Raw genomic sequence first — 6,714 nt, forward strand, 5'->3', positions numbered from 1 at the left:
GCCGGCGGGCTCCACCTCAGGGAGGTTCTTTCAGGCTTTTTCCATCCGGCAGAGTCCCCGGCCCCTCCAGGGGGCGGGTTTTCCGGCCGCCCTCCTTGGCGCGGGTCTTTAGTTCTGCGCCGGATCCATCGCGATCTAACCCTTCTATGGTCACTAGAATTCTGGGGTCTTCTCTGCAGCTCGCGCTGGAGCCCGAATGGAGAAGCAATTCGTCTCCAATGGTACCAGGAGGCTCAGCTTTAAACGCCTCCGCTCTCTGGAATTCAAGGGTACCTCACTTCCGCCCCTGCGACTAGTTCCGCTGCCCCGGAAAAGGGCGGTAAGAGAGAAACCACCAATGGCTGGCCCGCAGAGGGGCGTGTGACGCGTCATCAGGCCGCGCCGCGCAGGCCCCGCCCCTCGCTGTGACTTCGTGGGCCGCGGTGACGGCTGCACCCGCCCGGTCCTTCCCCTGCCTTTTTGAGCCTGCAGAGACATGGAACCCAGGGACATTTTACCTCCAAGCTACACCCCAGCCCGCCTTTTTATTCATTTATTTTTTTGAAACAGGTGTCAGTTGCAAAGGGCCTCACTAAGTTGCTGAGGCTGTCCTCGAACCAGATCCTCCTGTCTCAGCCACCTGAATGCTGGGATTACAAGCGTGCACCACCACGCCCGGCTGTCTTCTCACTATTTATTTATTTATTTATTTATTTATTTATTTATTGTGGTATTGGGGATGGAGCCCAGGGGCCTTCTACCTCTGGGCTACACTCCCAGACCTATTTTCTATTTTATTTGGAAACAGAGTCTCACTAAGTTGCTGAGAGCCTAAGTAGCTGAGGCTGGCTTTGAACATGCGTGATCCTCCTGTCTCAGCCTCCCAATGTCTTGTCACCCCCCATTCCTGGAACCCACAAGCTACACCTCCAGCCCTTTTTTTTTTAGTCTTTTTAAATTTTTTGAAACAGGATCTCACCGAGTTGCAAAGGGCCTCCATAAGTAGCTGAAGCTGTCTCAGAACCCGGATCCTCCTGTCCCAATGCTGGAACTACAGGCTTGCGCCACCATGCCTGGCACTATCTTGTCACTTTAAAAATATTTTTGTATTTATTTTGTGTGTGTGTACCTAGGGATTGTGCGTGTAGCGGGGTTTTGTGTGTGTGTGACTGGGTGGTTATTTATATTTGTGCGTAAATGGGGATTGTGTGTATAACGTCCAGTCCTATTTTATTTATTATTTTGGAACAAGGTCTAGCTAAATTGCTGAGACTGGCCTCAAATCTGCGGTCCTTCTTAGCCTCTCATATTGGGATCACAGGCATATCATCACCCTCATCCCCACCCCACTTCTGTCACTGTGTGTGTATGTGTGTGTGTGTGTGTGTGTGTTTGTTTACTGGGGATTGAACACAGAGGCATTCTACCTCCGATCTACATCCACAGCCCTATTTAAAAAAAATTTTTTTTGTTGTTTTGCTTTGAAACGGGGTCTTGCTAGGTTGCTTGGAGTCTCACCACATTGTCAGGGCTGTCCTTGAGCCTGCAATCCTCTTGTTTCAATTCTGAAGTACTGGAATTAGCAGCGAGCACCATGTCCAGCTGTCACTTTTTGAGACCCGATTCCTAGTTTGTAAACCAGGGATCCTACTACCTTCCCTGCTCATAGTCTTCACCCATTGAAATATGATTCTTTAAAACCCAGCTGTCAAAACAGTCTGCAAAGCCTTTCCAAGTGGCAGGGTGCTTCCATGGAGAATTCGGCAAAACAAGCCAGGCACCCACACGCCTGTAATTCCGGTATTTGGGAAGATCGCAAATACGCTGCCAGCGCACAGTAAAGTATCAAGTGTTTCAAAATAAAAAGCCGATTGTGGTGGCGCACTCTTGTAATCCCAGTACTTAGGAGGCTGAGGCAGGAGGATCGTGGGTTCGCGGCCAGCCCCAGCTACTTAGTGAGGCCCTCCACAATTTAGTAAGACCCTGTTTCAAAATAGAGAATAAAAAATAGGGCTGGAGGTGTAGCTTGGAGGTAGAATGTTCTGGGTTCCACCCCAGTACCACAAAAAAGAAAGAAAGAAAGAAAGAAAGAAAGAAAGAAAGAAAGAAAGAGAAATAAAGGCAGTAAAACAGGAGAGGACGTGCTCCCCTTTTAAAAAAAAATGAGAATGAGCCGGGCTAGTGGCCCATGCTTATACTTCCAGCAACTCCAGAAGCTGAGGCCAAAGGATCCTTGGTTCCAGGCCAGCTTTGGCAATTAGTGAGACCCTGTCTCAAAATGAAAAGGGCTGGGATGTAGCTCAGTGGCAGAGTACCCCTGGGTTCAGTCCCCAGTAACACACACACACACACACACACACACACACACACACACACACTTAAAGTTAATAAAATACAAATTTTGAAAATTATCAGGTTGTTAGCTTGGTTTTCTCTGGATGGTAGGAGTATAGGTAATTTTTGTGCTTTGTGTTATCTTTCCTATTTCATAGAGTATTTTTTTCTTTTTTTTTGTGGTCGTACTAGAGTTTGAACCTAGGGACATTCTACCTCAGAGATACACTCCCAGCCCCCTCTTTTTTTTTTTTTTTTTTTTTTTTTGCTAGGTTGCTAAGGCTGTCCTTGAATCTGCTATCCTCTAGCCTCCCAAGTACTAGAATTACAGGTGTGGGCTACTACTCCCAGTTGATATTTTTGTTGTTGTTGTTGTTGTTGTTGTTTGTTTGTTTGTTTTACAGTACTGGGGATTAAACCCAGGGTATTCTACCTCCAAGCTACATCTCCAGCCCTATTTTTTATATTCTTTATTTTGAAACAGGGTCTCAGTTTCAGAGGACCTCACTAAGTAGCTGAGGCTGGCTGTGAATCTGTGATCCTCCTGTCTCAGCCTCCCAAGTACTAGGATGACAAGTATGTACTACCACACCCGGCTCTGATAATTTTTATTTTTCCTGCAGTATTGGGGATGAAATCCAGGGGCATTCTATCTCTGAGCTACACCCCTAGCCCTGTTTTTAGTCTTTATTTTGAAACAGGGTCTCACTGAGTTGCAAAGGCCTCACTAAGTAGCTGAGGCTGCCTGCAAACCACGATCCTCCTGTCTTAGCCTCCCAAAGGCTTGATATTGTTTTAAAATAAATTTAAAAACGGATTTTTTAAAAAAATTTCAGATGTGCACTTAACTAGAGTCAGTCCCTTAATGAATTGACTATTTTCTTGTCTGTTTCTTTGTCATCTGCTTGGTACCTCTTCTTATTTCTGTTAACAAATACAGAACCTGCACACAGTATATAGAGTTTGTTGACTGAATTAGTTATTTGTCTTGGCCACCTTACAAGGATTTAGTGAAACTACTCATTCTTTGGGATGTTTCTTTTATTCTGAGATAGAGTGCCTCACACATTCCTGTCTCCACCTCAGATCAGTCTTCTGAGCTGGGCCACACATTTAACTACCCCTGGGACACCTAGTTCCAAAGTATCCCAAGATGGACACATGTGAAATCCTGGTTATTTTCCATTTTCTCCTTCACTTATTCCTTCTCTAATGGTCTTCCTTTATGCAGACTTGAGTTTTTGACATGTATAATTTCATCCTTTTTAGAGTTTTCTTCTAACATGTCTTGCAAAGGTGATCTACTGGTGACAAAATTTCCCAATCTTTTTTTTTTTTTTTTTTTTTTTTTAGTATTGGGGATGGAACATGAGTATTCTACCTCCAAGGTACACTCACAGCCCTATTTTTTAATCTTTATTTTGAAACAGGATCTTACTGAGTTGCAAAGGGCACTCACTAAGTAGCTGAGGCTGTGTTCAAACCACGATCCTCCTGTTTCAGCCTCCCAAATGCTGGAATTACAAGCGTGTGCCACCACATCCAGCTTCTTGTTTTTTATTTTGAAACAGGGTCTCAATAAGTTGTTGATGGCCTCATTAAGTAACTAAAGCTGGCTGCAAACCTGATATACTCCTTTCTCAGCCTCCTAAGTACTGGGATTACAAGTGTGCACCACTGTGCCCAGCTGTATAAATTTTAAGTAATAAGCACAGATTGTGCTTATATGCTAGGTCTTGTTTTAGGTTCTGGGACATGGTTATAAACAATACAGATGATGAGTGTGTGTGTGTGTGTGTGTGTGTGTGTGTGTGTGACTGTTTTTCAAACCCAGGGGCCTTCTACCTCTGAGCTATATCCCCAGCCCTATTTTATTATTTTTTTTGAAACAGTCTCCCTAGGTTGATGAGAGTCTCACTGCTTGCTGAAGCCGTCCTCAAACCTTCGATCCTCCTGTCTCAGACTTCCAAGTACTAGGATTAACAACCATGTACCACCACGCCCCACTGAATTCTCAGTTTCTTAAAGCTCATGTTTTAGAGAAAGAAAAGAGAATCTAATAAATATACAAATAAACATGGGGGGGTACTGGGAATTGAATCCAAGGGCATTCCATCTCCAAGCAACATCCTAGCCCTTTTAATTTTTGAAAGAAAGTCTCACTAAATTGCTGAGGCTAGCCTAGAATCTGTGATCCTTTTGTCTCAGGCTCCCAAGTACTGAGATTACAGCTGTGCACCCTTATACCCACCTCAAATAAACATTTTTTTTTGATGGTATTGGGGTTCTTGGAAACCCTTCTACCTCTGGGCTACACTCCCAGACCTATTTTATACTTTTTTTTTTTTTTTTTTTTTTTTGGAAACAGGGTCTCTTAAGCCAGAGAGGCTGGCTTCAAACCTGCGGGATCCTCCTGTCTCCGCCTCCCAAGCAGGGGATTTCAAGGGTGTGCTACCACGCCCAGCTCAAATAAACATTTTAAAGTTAAACAATAAGTAAGTGCTGTGTAGAAGCTGGGCATGGTGATACACACTTGTAATTCCAGCATTTGGGAGGCTGAGACAGAAGGATCAAGGTTTGAGGACAGCCTCAGCTACTTAAAGAGGCCCTTTGCAACTCAGTGATGCCCTGTTTCAAAATAAAGAATAAAAAATAGGGCTTGGGGTGCAGCTTGGAGGTAGAAGGCCCTGGGTTTCATCCCCAGTACTGCAAAAATAAAATTGTGTAGGGCACAAAATAAAATAGTGATATACTAGAGACTGATCAGATTGGATGGTCAGGGCCCAGACCCAGACAGCAGGCAGGGTTGGCCCATGGGCCTGGGGGAGAGCAGTCCTCCAGAAGGAAAAGCAGAGGACAAGCCTTGGACTAAGGGTGGAGAGTTTGAGAAGGGTAAGTCCCATGTGGCTGGAACAGAGAGCCTGGAGCTCGGGTGCAGACGAGGCTGGGAAGAGCCACAGGAGCCCAGCATCAGGGTAGGACTTTGAATCCCACAGGTAATGGGAAGGCACAGGAGGAGACCAGGGTTTAATTTACAGTTTAGGAAGATCGAAAGGAAACCCGCCAGAGCTCATAGCAGTTCCATAGGGAGATCATGAAACAGTGTAACTGGAGAGAATGAAGACTCAGATTCAGATGTATTTTGAAGGTAGAATTGATGAGCTTTGCTGATGGATTAACGATTAGAGTGGAGGAAAGGGAGGAATGAAGAGTGGCTTGTAGCTTTGGGGTTTGAACAATTGGGTCATTTTAGTAACCTTGAGATGGGGGAAACTAGGGCAAGAACGATCTGAGTGCCACATGCAGTTTGAGGTAGAATATAGGTTGTGGCTCCAATCTTATTCCAGAATGCGACATGACTTTGGGCAAATTACCTAACTCTTGCCTCAGTCTCTTCATCTGTAGGGGGAGTATAATAATACAGCCTACTTTATCAGGTTTTTATGAAGAGTACATGACATATATAGATGAGTACTTACATTCTTATTTATTCAGCAGGTGTTGAATGAGTTTATCTATGTACTGACTTCCATGGATGCGAGAACGAATCGACATAAATCACTGCTCCTGTGGAATTTATATTTTAGATGAGGAAGAGGAGACACAATAAACCTGCATAGTTAAGACATTTAGTGTAGCCGAGCTTGGTGGTGCACGCTTGTAATCCCAGTATTTGGGAGGCTGAGACAGGAGAATTGCAGCTTCGAGGACAGCCTCAGCAAGTAGTGAGACTCTCATCAACCTAGTGAGACCCTGTTTCAAAATAAAAATAAAAAATAGGGCTAGGGATATAGCTTAGTGGAAGAATGCCCCTGGGCTTAATTCCCAGTACCATAAAAATGTTATATATTCATATATGTATATATATGAATATATGAATATATGTATATATATGTATATATATGAATATATGTATATGTATATATGTATATACATATATAGTGTGTGTATGTTTTTGTGTGTGTGTGTCTGTGTGTCTGTGTGTGTCTGTGTTGGATGAGGATAAATGCTTTGGGAGAGAAAGCAGGAGGAAATGGTAGTGAGGATGGGAGTGGGCTGCATTCTAAAATGGGATGGCCAAAAAAGTCCTTATTACAGATGAATGGATAGCAAAACTTTGGGAAATACACACAATGGAATTCTATTCAGCCATAAAGAAGAACAAAATTATATCATTTGCAAGAAGATGGAAAGCCCTGGAGAACATTATGTTAAGTGAGATCAGCCAAGCACAGAAGGAGAAGATACATATGTTTCCTCTAATATGCCCAAACTAGGAAACACAGAGGATACCAGTGGGACTCCAGATAATGGAGGGGAAATATCAGCAAAGTTTGAATGGAAAGATAGGAGAGGAGGAAGGCTAATCTTGATTAATGAGGGTCTACATCTGAACATGTG

Source organism: Muscardinus avellanarius (genome assembly GCF_963383645.1).
Source record: "Muscardinus avellanarius genome assembly, chromosome: 12".
NCBI classification, from domain to species: Eukaryota; Metazoa; Chordata; class Mammalia; order Rodentia; family Gliridae; genus Muscardinus; species Muscardinus avellanarius.